The 20,089-nt window shown below is 40.1% G+C and overlaps 1 protein-coding gene and 1 pseudogene across 1 annotated transcript in view; one reads left to right on the plus strand and one right to left on the minus strand.

Annotated features, from left to right (window-relative positions):
* LOC100438483 (cyclin-H-like) overlaps window positions 1-11,976 on the minus strand; it is a 73,453-nt pseudogene extending 61,477 nt beyond the window's left edge.
* The window catches only part of TENM3 (teneurin transmembrane protein 3), a 2,759,728-nt gene that overhangs the window by 1,927,065 nt on the left and 812,574 nt on the right, over window positions 1-20,089 (plus strand). The gene's annotated exons all lie outside the window — the stretch shown is intronic.

Raw genomic sequence — 20,089 nt, forward strand, 5'->3', positions numbered from 1 at the left:
TCTATCGTCCAGGCTGGAGTGCAGTGGCGCGATCACTGCTCACTGCAGCCTCGAGCTCCTGGGCTCAAGTGATCCTCCCATCTCGAGCTCCCAAAGCGCTGGGATTATAGGCCTAAGCCACTGAGCCCAGTCCAATTATTGGTAATTTTTAATGATATTCAGGAAATATATAAGGCCGTCACAAAATGAGCATGAGCATTTATTATCCAACACAACAGATAATGTTTTTAAATCAGGAATGGGATTGGAAAGAACAGCATAAGCTCCAGGCAAGCAGGAATTAGGTCTGTTCTGTTTGCCCCTTCATACTCTGTACCTAGCATGGTTCTTGGCCTGTAGTAGGCTCTCAAAAATATTTTTTAAAGAAAGAAACAGAAAAAAAATGGAGGGAGGAAGAGGAGAGAGCGAGAAAAAGCAGGAAAAACAAAACATTATCCACATCCAAAATCATGGTGCAGCCAAACCTAGAAAAATTCATGGCAGAGTAATGCTTAAGAGACTTTGGATATACTAACTGAATATAGTTCTACCCTCTTATTCGTCATAAAACAGAAGGTCCAGGGATGGGGAAGTTGTTGGGTATCTGGTTTTGTTTTTGTTTTTGGAGACAGCGTCTCACCCTGTCTCCCAGGTTGGAGTGCAGTGGCATGATCATAGCTCACTGTAACCTCAAATTCCTGAGCTCAAGCAATCCTGCCACCTCAGCCTCTCTAGTATGTAGGACCACAGGCATGTACCACCATGCCCTGTTAATTTTTAAAAATTTTTTGTAAAGATGGAGCCTTGCTATGTTGTCCAGGCTGGTCTCAAAGTCCTGGACTCAAGCGATCCTCCTGCCTCGGCCTCCCAAAAGCACTGGAATTACAGGCATGCACCACTGCACCTGGCCAGGGATGGGAAAGTTGACATAGCCACTGAGAAGCATGTCAGTCTGAGCTAATTGAATTAATTTGACCATAATAATATCGGCAATGTCTCTCTTACTATATTGGTGTATGACTTATGGTTCCATTCAGGAAGATTACTTAGCAAACTGCATCAGTTTTTTTTTTTCTCTTCAATGCTACAGAGGAAATTGAGATCAAAGGTATGGGAAACTACTTTCCAGAGACTTAGCTGAGAGAGAAAATAGCTTAACATCTCTCTGTAATAAAGAATGGGCCAGATGTGGTGATTCACATCTGCAATCCCAGCACTTTGGGAAGATCAGGCAGGCAGATGGCTTGAGCCCAGGAATTGGAGACAAGCCTGGGCAACAAGATAAAACCCCGTCTCTACAAATATAAAAATTAGCCGGGCATGGTGGTGCATGCCTGTAGTCCCAGCTACTTGGAATGCTCAGGTGGGAGGATTACTCGAGCCAGAGAGGTCGAGGCTGCAGTAAGCTGAGATCATGCCACTGCACTCTAACCTGGATGACAGAGTGAGACCTCCTTGTCTCAAAAAAAGAAAAGAAAAAAAAAAATTCAAACTCCTTCCTCCATTATTAGAAGCAAGATAATTTATTAAAATGCTAACCTTGAAATATGAGTTTGTGTTCCCCAGAAAGATCCTAAAGAAGATGGCTAGATGACACTTTAGGGAGGCTGAACTCCTAGCAATGAACTCCAGTCTCCCTAAAAATTCTCCAAGTCACAGAGACCAGGGACCTATGGAGACAATGTGACCTGGGCAATATCTTTGACTGGTGCCCAGTGATTGCAGGGAACTCCTCAGCAGCTGAATCCATTGTAAGTCACACAATCTTGACTGAGATTGAATTTCCAGACCCCAGGGACGTCATGTGTTGGATTCAGGATTAAGTTGATCTACAGAAAATAAGGAAATGCAGTATTCTAAGCTCACTTGAGTCTGTGGATTGGGATTCCTATTCATTACACATTGTTATACACATTAATTGATCACTTGCTCTTTACAAGAAAGAGAACTTAGTTTTGCCAAAAAAAAAAAATCCCTGACTGCAGTGGAGGTGTTAAGCACACCTTGAGGTATGAATCTAGTCCATTAATAGGCCCAGTGGAGCAGCACTTTATTGACAAAACTGGAATCAAAAGCTATAAATGGACCGTAAGAATGACAGCCAGGGCTTTTATATGTTATAATATTGACAGGAATGGTGCAACATCAAAATTAAAAACCTGACATCATTGAAAGAATAATAATTTATTTTTAGATCCTTCCTCTTATAACATATGCAGTAAAATTCTAAACGTGTGCAAACAACTGGAAGGTATCAATTTTTAAATGTTTTAAATTTGCCATCGCTGGTCTAGGTGCCTGGGTGGCACCAGTGAACAAAGGATGAAGATTCTAAACCTCTGGTATCTAGGGTGGATAGAAAACAAACAGTAAGCATGACAACTAAGTAAATTATAACAAGTTAGAAACTGACGAGCAGAAAAAAAAGGAACCTGAGCAAAAGAACCAGAGCAGAGAAAACAGAGACGGAATGCTGTTTTAAATGGCTGGGCCTCAGGCCTGCAATCCCAGCTTTGGGAGATTGAAGCAGGAGAATCCCTTGAGGCTAGAAGTTTGAGACTAGCCTGGGAAACATAGTAGTTTGAGACTAGCCTGGGAAACATAGTGAGGCCCTGTCTCTACAAGAAAAAAATAAATAAGACTATTTAGCTGGGCACAGTAATGCATGCCTGTAATCCAAGCTACTCAGGGAGCTGAGGCAAGAGGATTACTTGAGCCCAGGAGTTGAAAGCTGCACTGAGCCAAGACTGTGCCACTGCACTCCAGCCTGGGTGACAGAGCCAGACCCTATAGCTAAAAATAAATATGAATAAAATAAGTAGAATAAAGTAAATGGAGCTCACGGTAGGTCTCACTAGGAAGACGACGTTTAAGCAAAGGCTTGAAGGAGAAGATAGAGTTATCCCAGGAGATAACTGGAGAAGAAGCATTTGGAGAAGAGAAAACAGCAACAACATAGAGGGCAATGCCCATGTCAAATAAAGGGGACACCGGCAGGGGTAGGCTGGGAGAGCCTGCAAACCATAATGCCGGCCTAATCCCTGTGAAAGGAGAGAGGGAAGGAAGGAAGCTTGGTCAGCAAGAGCCTCAGACTGTACTGCAGCTCTGAGATGGCCTCAGACAGACCAGTGGGGAGCCACTCAGTAGAGGCTGCTCATTCAAGGAGTCCTGCATGTGGAAGAAATGGCTTGCCTCAGTCATTGGCTGGGTAGGAGCATAATCTTGGCATGGGTAGCACACAGCTGGGAGCTGGGAGCTGTATTCTCATGATGGCCATAAGGCAAGAGTGCCTAGTATGGTCAAATAGCAAAAATGAATCAATGCTGGCCAGGTGCGGTGGCTCACACCTGTAATCCCAGCACTTTGGGAGGCCGAGGTGGGCGGATCATTTGAGGTCAGGAGTTTGAGACTAGCCTGACCAACATGGTGAAACCCCATCTCTACTAAAAATACAAAAATTAGTCAGGCATGCTGGTGCATGCCTGTAATCCCAGCCACTCAGGAGGCTGAGGCAGGAGAATCGCTTGAACCCAGGAGGAGGAGGTTGCAGTGAGCCGAGATCACGCCACTGCACTCCAGCCTGGGCGACAGAGCGAGACTCCATCTCAAACAAACAAACAAAAAAAAGAATCAGTGTGGCACAAGCTGAATGAGCAAGAGGGAAGCAGCAAGGTGGTCAGTGCAATAAGGGGTTCAAAGTCAGACCATTGGCTTTTCACTCTAAGTGGAATACGTTTACTACCAGTGAAAATCACTGAGCAGAGGTGACATGATCTTACTTCTTCCCCTACCCTCTTTCTTTAAAATTATAGATTCAGGAGGTAGATGTGCTTGTTTGTTCCATGGGTATTACATATGTCATGGTGGAGAGTGTAATGGGCTTCAAGTGTACCCATCACCCAAATATTAAACATTGTAACCAATAGGTAATTTTTCAAACCTCACTCCCTTCCCATCCTCCCTGCTTTTGGAGTTCCCAGTGTCTCTTAGTTCCATCTTTATGTCCTGTTGAGTTCCCACTTATGTGTGAGAACATGTGATATTTGATCTTCTGCAGATGAGTTAGTTCACTTAAGATTACGGCCTCCAGTTCTATCCATGTTGCCGCAAAGGACATGATTCATTCGCTTTATGGTTGTGGAGTAGCTCTTTTTTTTTTTTTTTTTGAAACAGGGTCTCACTCTGTTGCCCAGGCTGGAGTGCAGTGGCACGATCTTAGCTCACTGCAACCTCCACCTCCCAGGTTCAAGCTATTCTCGTGCCTCAGCCTCCCGAGTAGCTGCGATTACAGGCAAGCACCACCATGCCTGGCTAATTTTTGTATTTTCAGTAGAGACAGGGTTTCGCCATGTTGACCAAGCTGTTCTCCAACTCCTGACCTCAGGTGATCTGCCCTCCTCAGCCTTCCGAAGTGCTGGGATTACAGGCATGAGCCACCACTAAGCCGATTGCTTAGTATTTCATTGTGTCTATGTGCCACATTTTGCTTATCCAGTTAACTGTTGGTGCACACTTAGGTTGGTTCCATGACTTTGCTGTTTTGAATAGTGCTGCAATAAACAGCTGAGTACAGTTACTACTGTTTTAAGAGCACCACTCTGGCTACCATGTTGGAAGAGGTTGTGAGGAGACCAAGGTAAAAGCAGGGGGACTGGTTAGGCAGCTACTGCAGGGAGCCAGATGAGAGATGGAGGGACTCAGGCACAGTGCGCAGTGGTAGCAGAGGAGGGGGTGAGCAGACACTTGTGGATAAATATGGAAGCTGGAACCAACAAGAAGGGCTAAAAGACTGCATATGGAATGTAAGACAGAAATGGAGGATGCATGTGTTTCCTTGGTCTGCCATAACAAAGTACCACAAACTGGGTGGCCTAAATGATAGAAAATTATTGTCTGACAGTTCTAGTGGCTACAAGTCAAAAATCAAGGTGTCAGTGAGGTTGGTTTCTTCTGACAGGTACTCTTCTTGCTTCTAGTAGGCTCAGGCATTCCTTAGCTTGTAGCCGGCATTCTCCCTGTGTGTTCACAGTGTTTTTTCTCTGTGTTTGCCTGTCTGTGTCTAGAATTCCCTTTTTATAAGGACATCAGTCATACTGGGATTAGGGCCTACCCTAATGACCTCATTTTAATTTGACCATTGTTTTTTGAGACAGGGTCTCTCTCTGCTGCCCAAGCTGAAGCACAGTGGCACAATCTTGGCTCACCACAACCTCCACCTCCTAGGTTCAAGCCATTCTCGTGCCTCAGCCTCCTGAGTAGCTGTGATTACAGGCAAACACCACCATGCCCGGATAATTTTTGTATTTTTAGTAGAGACGGGGTTTCGCCGTGTTGGCCAAGCTGGTCTCCAACTCCTGACCTCAGGTGATCTGCCCTCCTCAGCCTCCCAAAGTGCTGGGGTTACGGGCATGAGCCGCCATGCCCAGCCACGGTTGCTTAGTATTTCATTGTGTCTATGCACCACATTTTGTGACTATGAGACTATGTGACTATCTCACATTCACAGGTACTAGGGGTTAGGACTTCAGCATCTTCTTGCAGGATACAATCCTACCTGTAACAGAGAATGTATAAAAGAATTTTGCACTGAACAACTGAAAGGTTGGAGTTGCTGTCAACTGAGATGTGGAAGGCTGTGAGTGTTAACAGGTTTGGATATAGTCCATTTGAGATATTTATTAGAAATCAAGTGGGAATGTCAAATAGGCAATTATACAGACACAACTTAATGTTCAGGAGACAGATCAGATCTGAGCTAAAGATATGAATTTGGGAGTTGTCCGGATAGAAATGAATAGTATTTAAAGTCACGACCTGGAGAAGATGGAGCTACAAATCAAGCCCTTCGATACTCCAGAGTTAAATCAGGGGAGAAAAGAAGGAACCGACAAAGGTGATTCAGAGTGACCGAAAGAATAAGAGAAAACTCAAGGGAGATATGATTTGCCACTATTGAGAGCTGAGTAGAAGACAGGCCCTGTGCTATGTGACGTACACATCATCTCTAATTCCAACAACACTGCAAAGAGAATGCGCCCCTCGTTTGCTCAGTTGAGCCAGCTAGAGCTAAGAGAGACAGCGTGGCATTGTGCTTAGCAGCATGAGCTGGACCGCCCAGCTTCAAATCCCCATTTTGCCTCCTCCCTAGCTCTGAAATATCATGCAGAGTACTTTGCCTCTCTGTGTTTTGGTTTCCTCAACTATGAAATACAATAGTACCTACCCCCATAGGATCGTTAAAAGGATTAGATGAATTAAAACTCTTTTTAAAAAGAACCACTGTTAAAGTTTCTTGAACAGAACACAGCGCACAGCAAATGCTACATTATTGCCTGTTACATAAGTAAATGTATGTAAATTAAGTAAGTTAAAAGTCTCACAGCTCTTAAGAAGCAGAAATAGGATTTGAACCTAGGATTTTCTGCATTTGAAGCCCATCCTGTTTCTATTGTATCACAGTGAATGTGACTCTTTCCTTAGCATTAGCATAGATTAATTAATCTAATTAGGGGAATTGATCATTTGGAAAAATGAAGAGACAGTTCTGGAAAGCTGCATTAAGGATGTTTTACTAAATAAGAAATGAAGTTTTGAGAGGATAAGTTGTCATATAAATGTGAAAGCAATAAAAGAGACAGAGAACCACAAGAGAGGCCTAGATCCGCGGGTCTAACATAGGGGAAGACTCACCTTTTGAGGGCCTCTTCTTCACAAAATCAGGGCACCTGGGGTGGGTATTTTAGGGGGAACTAAGAAGATAAAGGACTTTGCTTCCCTCTTGTCTTACCTGGGACCAATCTTCTTCCTGTGGATGCTCACCATCAGGGGTGAGGTGACCATGAAGATCTGTTTAAAGTCTATGCTGAAAGAAGTAATCAGAGAGAATCAGAATAGGATAACGTTCACAAGCTCTTGGTTGAAGAGGACTGAAAGTAAGAACAATCAGTATCAAAGACGATGGCAAAGTCAAGGAGAGTGACTGAGAGAGAGGCCTTTCATGTTGATTATGAAGAGGCCAAGTCATTCCAAGTAAAGTTGCAGTAAAGCAAAGAGGATAAAATAGTTTTAACAGATCTGCAAGCCAGGGTGACAGAAGATGAAGTCTGGAAGAATAATCATGGAAAGTGGAAGTGGCCAGAATGAATCATTTTAAAGTAGCTGAAAGAGAAATTAAACCAATGAAAACAGAATCGTAACTCTTGGGGCTGGAAGGGTCCTGTGGCATGAGCTACTGGAATTGTTCTCTACATGGTGGGAACCGAGGCATAGAGAAACCCAACAACTTCCCCACATTCTCACATCTGGTTACTGGCAGAACCAGAATGAGAAGGGCTGAGCCATAAGTGAAGCACCAATTTTGACAGGTTTTCTTAAAGAGCAAAAGGGGGCTGGGCGTGGTGGCTCATGCCTGTAATCCCAGCACTTTGGGAGGCCGAGGCAGGCGGGTCATGAGGTCAGGAGTTCGAGAACAGCCTGACCAACATGGTGAAACACCATCTCTACTAAAAATACAAAAATTAGTGAGGCATGGTGGTGCGCGCCTGTAATCCTAGCTACTCAGGAGGCTGAGGCAGGAGAATCAGTTGAACCTGGGAGGTGGAGGTTGCAGTAAGCCAAGATGGTGCCACTGCACTCCAGCCTGGCGACAGAGAAAGAGTCCATCTCAAAAAAAAGAAAAGAAAAGAAAAAAAAAAAAAAACAGAGCAAAAGGGAATTTACAGACTGATTTTTCTGTTCAAGAGGAAAGAAAGAATATAAAGCCTATATGGGAAGTTCAGGTGGGAATTAAGCAGCAAAAGGCCATCTCACTATCTGAAACTTAGGAACGTGTGAAATAAAGGGCCAGAAATAGACAAGGGAAGTATGAATTGTGGTCTCTTGTTCTGCTTAAAAGAATAAAAGAAGACCTTTGAGGAGAGCCACAATGGGTAATGGGTTACAAAATTTAATCTTTGAGATTAGGGACACTTTGAAGTTTATGGATTGCTTAAGTGAAAAAAAAAAAAAAAAGATAGTTATCTGTAAAAGGAGAAATATTCCAAATATTTGTTTTTCCTAAACTTAACTATTCTACATTTTTGTTGAAGAAGCAAAATATATGCTAAATTAAGCCTGACATAAATATATATATATATGACATCTTTGGATGACTACCATGGTATGGACTAGGGAATTCAGCTTGAAATTTATAGCACTGATATAGAGTTTTTTTTCTTTGTATTTCTTATGTTTGTATTGCAGTAATGAAGAAATATGGAAGCCGTCTGGTGGCCAAATAATATCTGTAAATTCCCATGGATAAAGCCTCCCGTTTATATTTCAAAGTTATTAAGTTCAAGTCCTGTTATAGCTCTACTTTTATTGGTTTTTCCCCCATCAAGGCAATTATTGATTGATTAATTCTTATTGGCTTTCGAAAGTAGAAAAAAATTATGGCTGAAATAAAATACTTCATACAGAGCAAAAAGTAAGGTATATATAAAGTGAAAGTCTGAGCGGAGAGGTGAAACCTTGATTCCAGCTACCCAGGTCTCTTGTGCACAGGTGCTCTGCCACAGGGAGAACACTTGGCTTGGCGTGGGTTCAGGAGGGACCAGAGTTGCTTGTGTGGGGACCAGTGTTGTTTGTCAGGCTTTTGGCCAAATGATGTTGCTCAGCCCCTTGTCCAATGTAGTGTGCAAACGCTGTCACGCCCTCATCTCACTCAGCCCTATGATCTGTGGAAACTGAGGCTCAGAGAAGTCGAGTGACTTGCTCAATGTCACACAGCCAGACATGACAACCCCAGATTCAAACTGAGGTGGTTTTCTTTCTTTCTCTATCTTTATGTTTTTAAGTTTGTTTGTTTGCTCGTTTTAGTTTTTGTTTTACTTCTGACCCAGGCAAAGTGGTAGGTGTGGCCAAGGCTCTGTGACGATGGAAGGTCCACTAGTTATAACCTGTGAGTCACACCGGATCTCAGTTGGGCTTAGAAGCCCAGGCAGGTTGAAAGCCTCTTTGGAAGAAGTTGCCTTGACTACAAACAGAAACTGAACCCACTTTTCCTGCAGGCCCCAGATCTGTCTTACCAGCTTCACCTCAAAAGCAGTAACTTATTTGGCTTGAAGGACCAGTTCTGACCTTTTAAAACAGTGGAGGAGGGGAGTGCCAGTTCCCTAATGTCAGAGGCAATATTTTTATTCCACAATGTGGGTAAAGTGATCTCTCAGACAGACAGCAGTCCCCTCTGGGGTTCGCAAGCCTTCTGAGTGCAAAGGTTATCTTCCTGGTAACTCATCTCTCCCACATTGTAGACTTCCTCCTCCAGGGTCCCATATCACTGCGGAAGTTGTGGTCTGGAAGGAGAGTCCAGGCAAGGGCTGGAACAAAATTACAAATATAAAATAAATTTCATAGCAAACATGCTTCATTGAAATGTCTAAATTGAACTATATAAAACTGCTTTTGGGGGAAGGTCAAAAATGGCTGAATTACAGCAATTCCATATATTCAACTGAATACACATACCACAATCACAATCAGAATGCTTATTAAAGGGTAATATTGGACCCAATCAACTTACTCACATTGCCTTGTAAACTTCTTTTCTATTTTTAATCTCACCCTCTAAGTTTTCTTAAGTTTTGTAATCTTAAAACTCACAGCTCTTTTTCCATGTATCTAATTTCTAATTTTCAAATGTAAAATATCAATTAGTCATTTAACAATAACTAGAATACAAATGAAAATGATTACATTGAATTAGGTCTGGTAATTCCTTTACTGTTATATAAGACAGCATTTGGTTTTGCTTCTCATCTTTTGCAAAATTCTGAAATTTACGCCTATTTTTTCTTTCTTTTTTTATTTTTAAAAATTGGTTTACTGTAATGAATTAAATGTCCTGAAGAGAAATCTAATGGACTAAGCATTAGATGATATTTCAAGAAACACAGAACCACAGGGTAAAAATGGATGGGAATGGTATATGTCTTACTGTGTTCATATGTCTAGTCGTGGGCAAGAGGCGGTCCAGGACTCCAACACCCCCATGCGTGCCACATTAATTGTCACCTTTGTTCCTCTCCTCCTCCTGTGATTCCCAACACTTTTAATGTTCTCTTCCCTCTCCTCTGCCTGTCCAATTCTCACTCATTGAGCCCCAAATCTTTTCATGAACTATTCTTTTATTTCTACAGCTGACGCGCTGTCTCGTCTTCCTCAAAGTCTCCACCTACTACCTACAATTTACTCCCAATTTCTTCATTAGGTTAACTAACGAATTTTTGCAGGTTAATAGTTCCAATCTAATCCATGAATATTTTGACTCTCTTATGGGCTTTGGGGCTCCTCAAGTCCTGTTAGGTTCAAAGGAGGGACTTGAAGACTTATAGAATGAATAACTGTTTTTTAAATGTAACAGGTATACTAGCTGTACTTTAAAAACGTATATAAATCACCCATAAATATTCAAATTTATTGAAACTAAAACAGAGGTATTAAAAACAAGAGATTAAGTAGATTACATTAATATTGTATGAGGTTTTCTAAACTCTATATAGAGAAACAAGTTTTCATCAAAACAGAAAGAGAAAGTATTACATCACTTTCATTTAGTCAGGTAGAAGCTGGAAGGGGTTGGACTTTGGTAGGATTTGGGGAAAACTGATAAGCAAAACAAGAATTTATCATCTAGGCTTGAAAAAGGAGTAGATAAAGATAGTCCAAAGTGACAATGACCAAGAAAAGTGGAAAAAGTCACAAGAGACTATAACAAGGATAGACTTTAGGAGGAAAGTAAAGGTTTAGTATTATTATAATGACGGTTACTACTCCAGGCTTCTGACAAGACACTCTGGCCAGAGAAGGTAAGATGTGATGAGTTGATCCACAAGTTGGCCCCGTCATTAGGTACTGAAGTGGTGACCAGACTCCAATTTAAGATAACCCATAGACTGGAATCAAATTTGAGGTGGCGTACGTGGGAAGTGAACATTTGCCTGTGGGGGTGAATCACACCACACAGGACCTTGAACCTAAGAGGGATCAATAAATCCCTGTGGTATACAGACCAGGAGGGAGCTAAGCTGGGGTCCATAATAAATATCAGTGGGAGTAGAAGAGAAAACAATATGAAAGAAAGACGACGGCTATCAGAGAAGTAATAGCAGAAGCAGTAAGAGATGATTTCAGAGGAAGGAATTTCAGCGGCGCGATTAAGCAGAATGAAATCAACTGAGCCAAAATGACAAAAAGACCACGTTGAACAACAACTAACAGCTACCGTGATGTTTTGCAGACAAAGGGGTCAGTGAAAACCTTTCCAAAAAATAAAACTTGTCTTCAATAGGAAAAAAGAAAACAATTCAGAGCCTTAGTATGTATGCCTTTGGGAGGCGGATGTACAGTATTGAAAATGAAGGTAACTTTATTTTAAAGAATTTTAAAGAATACCTCCTTTTACAAAGAATGATTAGACACAAGCTACTTCCATTCAGTCAGATGCTCTCCCTGAGAGTAGCTTAGGCACTTCTGGAGCTACATTAATCTTTTTCAGTCCCTGGAGCACCATTAAGTACAGGCAGCAGTAATTTACTAAATTGCATACTCGAAGCCTGAAAGAGTTAATGCGGCTCCAAAAGTGCCTAACATTTACCCAGGGAGTAATTTACACACTGGAAGCATCTGGCTGAATATGGATTCAATTGTTTACTGTACTGTGGGTCTCACAGAAAGGAGGTCACATGCTTTCTGTTATTGAAAAGTTCTGGGGAACAATTTCTTTCATTTAAAAAATATGCACCAACTGCCACACTTTCATTCGGTATTCTGTTTTCATAATGCTAAAAAGAAAAGTTGTTACCAGAAATAAACCTAGATTCTTTGATTTACCAAAGAAAACTACTTTATTTTACTTTTGGCTGTGTTACCTGAAAGTTGGGGGTCGATAGGGTTGAGGTGATACCAGAAACTAGTAGATTTGGGAACAGTCTTTATTTCCTCCCTGGAAGAAGCCATTCCGTAGATTTGCACAAATGTTTGTATTTTACCTCTCTGCATGCCAGAATACTTTAATGCAATACTGTTTAATAAAGAAAAGAAGAATAGGAAGACATTCACAAGTGAATCAATTCCAAGTTATTCTCAGCCAGAATGCAGCAGTACGTGTGTTCAGGACCGCTCAAGTGTCAACAGAAGCACCTGCATAGGTATTAATTTCTTTAAAATTTCTTCTGCATATTACATGCCCAGCACCGCAGCAGTATACTAGAGAGAAGGAGCTCTCACGTGAAAAATCTTGTGACCTAAGGGAAGGGATACCAGCAAACAAGTGAGAACACATAGAATTCCAGACTTTATGGATACACTTTCTAGATAGCTTTAAACTGCCAAGATAATGACACCCTTTCTCAGGATGACTGAAATACAAGGCTTAGTATATAATTGCTTACACCTCTCAAGTGGTTATATTCACAATCAACGTCTTCTGTCTCAGCAACAGAAACATGTGATCATGTTTATTAATATTTTATTCATTTGCTTAGAAACCCGAGGCTTGCTAAGTCTTACAGTTTCTTAGTAATTTAGGTCAAAGTTCATTTTACTTTTTCAAAAGGTTTATTAAGTATAATTACCAATACAAGCAGAAATGATTTTTAAATGATTTTCTGTTATGTATCAACTATATTTCCGATGCAGTCTACTTCCATTTATTAGAATATATGCACTGGGACCGATTTTTTTTCAGACAAAATAATGTTTATTCTTTACATCTACTTGGGAAAAAAGCCATACAGAAAAATAGAACACAGATGAATTCAGTTTTCATATACTGAACTCGTCTCAAAAATCCCAAATCTTTGTACTCTGTATCTGTGCAATAAAACAATGCAGTGTTATGAAAACCTGATAAGATGCCTCCTCAATCTCTACTCTTTGAAAAGAGAAATAATTTTTTCACTCTGGTGATCCTAGTCTATACGAGTATCAATTTTGGCATGTATTTTAAGTGCAATTCTGCCTTCTTAGTGATGGAATAATGCTCCCCATTGCTGCACTCATTCTTCTACCCCCACTTCCCTTTCTGTCCCCTTTTTTGTCTGTGGGTCTCCTAAAGCTTCCTGGAGTCTCTTTAATCCTCCTCGGTTCTTTGCATTTTCCTCTGATCTCAGAACAGTCATGCAGCACCTCTTCCTTCTTGACAGGCCTTGGGCCACCATCCTCTCCCTTTGACTCATCCCATTGCTAACATGTTGTATTTAATACAAATACAAATAAATAAATGTATGCACCAAAATTATTGGAGCATATATTGTATCTGCATGTCTTTTTAACCATGAAATCCAAAGCAATTTAGAGAAAATGTATGCCTATAACAGCACTGTAAAATAAGTAAGTGCAGAAATAGTACTATTTTCTATTTTATGGATTGTTTAAAATTTCCAGGAAGAAAGAAAAAGTGACTTCCTTTTTTCCTCTCTAGAATTCTTGTGAGTTGTTCTAGCCTGCTTTGAATCATGCATTCAGTATTATTTACTCACATTGGGTGTGTATATGTGTTTCATTGTGTGTTTGAAAAAAAAAAAAAAAACCTTTTGCAAAGGATTATAAACCTTATATTATTTGCCCATTAACCTAATGCCAACAGGGGCAGAGTAGCATGTTCCAAAGCAAAGTAATCTCCAGTAAATTATAGAGTAACAATATTTGGAATTACTGTGACATTAATGTACTAAGCCATAAATTTTTAAAGAAATACCAAAATCTCATTGGCTTTTTATGGCTTGCTTTTTGTCTAAAAGAGTCGTGTGTGTGTGTGTGTGTGTGTGTGTGTGTGCCTTTGAAATAAATGCATTTGACTACTAATGTGTACAGTGCTGTATGAAAATAAAAAACAGTTCACTAGAGAAGTAGGGAAAAGTCTTTTAAACCAAAGAACAGAGAAATCGAATTATACTGGGAAAGAATGATCACTATACAATTGCTGCACTGGCCAATAGTGACAGCCGCTAATGGGAAGACATCAGATGCAATCTTTAAGAAAAGAAAAATGGGCAATGCTCATTCAGTCTTATGTGTCCTGACTCTTCGCCTGAATTGTAGCTCATCTCTTTCAGAGGGATAGTAATATCTTAATGGATAAAGTATGTATTTTGCTGCTTCGAAAAATTTCATGAGAAAAAGAATGTATATAATTGCATCATTTTCCATGGTAATACTCATAAAAGAAAAAAAAACACATTTTAAAATTCCATGTCCCCAGAACATCACATGGCCCCTAGAAACATCCCCAGGTTTTATTGTAGCAAATCAGCTAAGATTCTCATAGAGAAAAAAAAAAAAAAAAAAAAAAAAGACTAATGTAGAAATCTCAGAACACATACTTTTTATCTGCAAGAAGCTGAGACTGCTTTACTGATATCAGGTCATTAATTATCACTAGGTAAAAAAATCCTCATCTCTAAAACAGGCAGAGATTATTCTCTTGGTTTTGTGAATGAGGGGAATAGATCAGAGTTTTAAAGTCTCATGAAAAACCACAGAGCCAGCAGAGAATCTGATGATATACTAAGTGCTGAATCTGTGCACTGCCCACCATTGTTTTAATTTCTGCATTAGCAGAGCAATGGGAATAAACCTCACTTTGGATAATAGATGTGTCCCCAAAAATGTTAGCAAATCGAATTTTTGTCAAGCAAATTGTATTTTAAATAAACAATGAGCAATTCAAAGAAACAAAATGTGAGTTTTTTTCCCTAACATAAACAATCCCTATATAATGTGAATAGCACTCTGTCACGTATCTGTTTTACAAGTTTTGAATATGATTTAGTGGTTGTTTTTAAAGCAAGTTGTAGCCTATAATTCAGTACTTTTGTCATGGCACTTCTAGTTAAGGTTTCTTTTCTCTTTCTTCACCTACCTCTAGTTACCCGCACCCTTTTTCCCCCTCTTTTATACATTTTTATATGCCTCAATCCAGAACTGCTCTGGCACTGTCCAAATATTTGACAAGACCCACTTGCCAAAGTCGAAATCCACAGATTGAATGGGCTACAAATTCACAGCATCCTATTAGGGCTCTAGTTGGCTGAACGACCAAGGGTTTCCGTTTCTATTAACTGCCTAAAGCATTTTTCAGGATGGCTCTGCCCACATCTTCCCTTTCACCTAATCTCTACCAGCCTCTTATTTCAACTTCCTATTGCACTGACAAGATAAAACCAGCAGATTTCCCTCACGTTTCTTCTTCTGCACAAATACTCATTTCCATTCATTTCTCCTTCTTCCTTTTTCTCTTGAAGATCAGTGTTCTCCCTGCTCTCAGGGGTCAACTTTTCTGTGTGTGTTCCTGACGCCACCCCATTCAGCATTGCCCACCATTTCACCTCTTCTAGATCCCATTTCCCCAGCATGGTCAGTCTCTTCCAAGTGTTCTAGCTCTGCTCTGTTACTGCTAACATTTTCAGGAGCTCTTTTGTTCCCAATCCCAACCTTTAGTGTTTTCGCTTGATAATTAAGAACATCCTCATATCCAAGTCTGGCGGGGGTTTGCCCTTGGTATCAGTCTCAATGACTTCCCCTTCAATATTTTCTAAACTTCCACTGCTCTTACCTATAGCGTTGCGGGAGGTTGGTTCTCACCTGGCTCCAAGCACGTCCTCTTCCCACTCTTCTTAACAGCCCACTCTCACTCCCCCTGTCATCTATGTGTAAAGGTTCCAGTTCTTGGTCGAATTCTTTTCTCCCTCAGTATGCTTTCTTAGAGATCATACCTAGAACTACAAATCCTCAAAGGATTAAGAGTGAACATAGGAAATTATATGCAGCCATTAACTGATGACATAGATATACATCTATAGGCACAAAAAGGTGTTTATTTGCATGGTATTTAGTGGGGAAATTGGGAAAAAATGCTATAAAGAAATTCTCCAAACTATGAACAGTACTTCTGGAGCAATGATGGGAGAATGGGTGTGTTTTATTTTCTTCCCATGACTCCTGAATCAGTGTCTCCAATTCTAATATATCTTCCGTGAAGTAAGTCTCAACAGAATTTCAAAACCAACCCGTCCCAAAACAAAACTGACCAAACTGTGACCCGAACCTGGTTCCCTTCAAGTGTTTCCTGTTTTATCCCTGATCCCAATCTACTCTTCCGGCCATTTCTTCATCTATCCTCTTACCCAAGGTCACAGAGTTTTTAAGTGGCAAAGCCAGAATTTGAATCTAGGCTGTCTGACTCCAAATGTCCTGCTCCTTCCATCATCCCAAGCCCCTGGCAATCAGGAAATGTGAACAAAGCTTCCTTTGCAATTGTGTAAGGGAATCCGATAAGAAGAAAACCAACCGAGCCCCTGAGAGAGATAAAAGGCTGTTTCCCCTCTTCATCCTGCACTACACCTGACTGCAGCGCTAAACAATCTTTTTCTCAGTTTGATAGAGATTCAAAGGAATTGTGCTTCCCAGTTTCTCTGGATGACAATCCTTTTACACAGCCTTGACCATTATTCACTTGATCCATTTGGCCACAGGTTATAACTGAAACCTGAATCACTAGAAACCCACTCTCTCAATATGCGTAGAGTGTTGTCCTTCAGCTTGCCATTTAAAATGCAGAACTGCAGCAGAAATCACCTTTTGGTTTCGTTATTTTTCTAAATTTCTGTCAGACAACAGCATAAGGAAAATGTCATAGCTGAGGTACACATTTCTAGTTCCCTTTAGCTTCACAGTACTGAACAAAAAAATAGACTCAGTGCTGAACAAAAATTTTATATATAGAGAGAGAGATATCTTTTCTTTCTGGATGAGTGACAATATTCGAGCAAATGTAATAAGGGCAGAAGGAGGACATTGAGCTCACGGGGTAAGGCATTAACAAACAAACATGGAAGGGACAGAGGTGACATCGTTGGCACAAAGTAGAGAATGCTGAGCTGGAGAAAAGATGAAGGGGCAAGAGAGAAATGGAAACATGGGTAGGTTCGTAATTAAGTGGGGTAGGGGGTTAAATAAGGAAATGGATTTTTAAAAAATGAGAGTCGAAAGAAATTAAAACTCCCAGCCCAATTTCCAAAAGAAATAGGATCTGTCCCTCGCCTCTCGTCCTCATGCCCCTGATGTCTCTGCAGCCTTCCTATCTTATTTCATCTACTGCCTTCCTTCACTATCGTATCTTTTTACTTCTTGAACTTCCTAATGTTCCCTAATTCCTTTCACTTGATTTTATTTTGCCTGTATCATATTTCCTGCTGTGCCATCATTATCATAGCCTAGTTCTCTCCACATATAATATATCATCTTAAATCCTTCCATTTTTAATCATCAACCTCTCGTAGCAACCCCTTACCTGTCACTTTTGCAGATCCTCCACTGACTTGTGGTTATTCGCCCATTTGGGGCTTTAATTCAGCAACAGCTCCTTAAACTTCTTCTGTCCTTGCCTACTGCCATCTACAAAAACCGGTGGACCAAAAGCCAGGAACACAGCTGTTGTTTCTATTGTCACCACTCTTCTTGTGGAAGATGATGACGATGATGATAGCATAATAATATTACCTAATATTAGTTGAATGCAGACTATGTACCAGGTACTCTTCTAAGTATTTTACATGAAATTATTCACTTAAATTTCACAGTCTCCTTCCAAAGTGGCATCATAATGACTCCCAGTTTATAAATGATGGAACTGAGATACAGGTATGTTAAGTAATTTGCCCAAGGTCACCTGTCTTTGCTCTTATTTTCATGGGTATGATTATTTAGTAGATACCCAAAAAGGGGCCTGCTCTTATTTTTTTTTTTTCAGTGCCTTCTCTTGAGGGACTTTGGACAAGTTTATCAGTACTGAATTGAAGTGCCAGAGACACCTCTACCTGCTCAAAACATATCAGTATCCTGGGACAATGCACATCAAGAGTCTTCTAATTTGAGGGTGTTTCTTGTCCATTGCCCCACGACCCTGCTTAGTAGTTAAGACGTCTTTGCCTTACCCTCTTATATAAGCTTCTTAATTCTACTGCAGTAGACCTTGGCCTTAAGACCCCCAAATATCTTGTATTTGTTTATTAACTTAATGAATATTTATTGGGGACCAGTGGTGTTTTAATTACTATGTTGACTTGATTCAAATATGTCCATGGTCTCCAGGAGCCAAGAGTGAAGTAGACCAGGGGAACAGAAGGTACGGGGCCCTGCATAAAGGAGGGCAATTTCCATGGAAAAGCAACTGTCCAGAAACTCACAAGGTCAGACACTAGAAAAACAAGGAGAAGCTCTGTGTCCTGAGGCACAAAGAGGGATGGAAGCAGAGTGGGGATGGTGTTGTCATGGAAGCTGTGTTTAAAGGAGAGCTGGCTTCAGCTGCTGGTAAAAAGGCATGTCTTTTCACCTAAGGATAAAGAGTGAGGTAGCAAGAACAGAATATAGTACCCTAAAGACTAGTTTACAAACTGCTAAAGAAAAATCTTTAGAAATTTTCTTTAATGTATCTGTAAAAGTACTTAAATTAACAATTTTCAAAAGGTTGATTCCCATATCCCAGTCCACTTACAACATCTCCGTTTAATCAGTTTTCTTTCTTTTCACTATTCCTGACACGTTTTATAGGATTGTTGATGTAAAAAGATTAATGCTGAGCCAAACTGGCTATCTATGCACATAAAATGAAAGGACTACACCATCATCAATCAGTTTATGTTAACTGTTCTGATCATTAGTGATTACCAATCGACTTGGATGCAGCTATTCGTATTAACTGGCCAAAATGTTCCAAATGAACAGACCTGTCCCACTAAGACCTGTTTTTTAATGCTTACATCTGAAAATTCAACCTGTAAGTGACTGGAATAATTAAAGAGTGGGTAGGTCTTAATTAGATATAGTGTACTACATAGTTAAATATGTTTATAAGAAATGCAGTTTCTCTAGTTTCAAAGAGAATGATGCACTTGCTGAAACCAGGCTAGGTCTTATATAGCATTATTGTACATGTATAAATGATTTGTTACCAAATTATCTATATCTTCAGAGTCTAATCAGGGCTAACCTCTACTGATTACACATGTAAATATCTCATTTAGTACAATGTATAGTACTAACCAGCTACGAAAAGGAAGGTTCTTTTAAGCTTGTACATATTTCCTCTATAAAAGTAGATATTCTGTTAAAGATACTTCAAACTATGCTATTTAAGCTTCATCTAGCCTAATCACATGTTATAATTAAAGAAGACAGATAAGTATTCTTGGAAAGACAGCCATAAAACAAGCAAAACAAGAAAAATGTTGCTGGAAATGTCTCTTCTTCCGAAGTAAGCAAGCTCAGAGTGACCACGAATAAACTACGTGCATACGATTGGATACACAATTCTTAGAATTTGCACCTCATCCTAAGTTGTCCTCAATAAAGTTATTTTTTTAAGTCCTTGACTAGCAATCCAGTGTCCTCAATCAGACCTAATAGATCAGTGCCATATTCTAGCCACTAGATTTACAGAAACCAGAACCCTATGACTTTCAGCCTGAAAATAATAATTAGCATCCTACTGTCCAGGTACCCGATTCTATGGGAGTGATATGGAGCCCCTCTAAATCCACAGGGGAGAATTACGTATAAAGTCCCACTAAGCTGATTTTTCCCTTTGGGTGAATGTTGTGTAGTAATAAGCAGCATGCCGAGGAGGTTGTATCAATAGATGGCTGCTGCTACTAGAAGCCCACCAACAGCCTACTCCATGACGCTCACAACTAAAGGAGCCTGAAAATTACTAACTAATAATAATCAACACTAATATTAAGCCCCGGAACTCCTAATTTAGAATGCCAAGCAGACAATTCGAAAGGAGAAAGAAAGGCAAAATACCTGTGTCATTGAATAGCATCACTGATAGGAAATAGATTCACAAAATACCTACTAAGGTGTGCAAGCAAATAACAAAAAATAATCAAGGTGATGATTCCATGTGGTCAAAGCACACATAAATTTAGAAAAAAACTAAAAGGATATTCAGCAAATTTTAACAATTATTTGTTATCTGTGGGGGAGGATTAGAAGTATTTGGGCTAGCCTTTCCTATATCTTCTGAAATGCAACATTAAGCATGAATTACTTTCATAAATAGGAAACA

This window comes from Pongo abelii, chromosome 3, assembly GCF_028885655.2.
Source record: "Pongo abelii isolate AG06213 chromosome 3, NHGRI_mPonAbe1-v2.0_pri, whole genome shotgun sequence".
In the NCBI taxonomy this organism is placed as follows: domain Eukaryota; kingdom Metazoa; phylum Chordata; class Mammalia; order Primates; family Hominidae; genus Pongo; species Pongo abelii.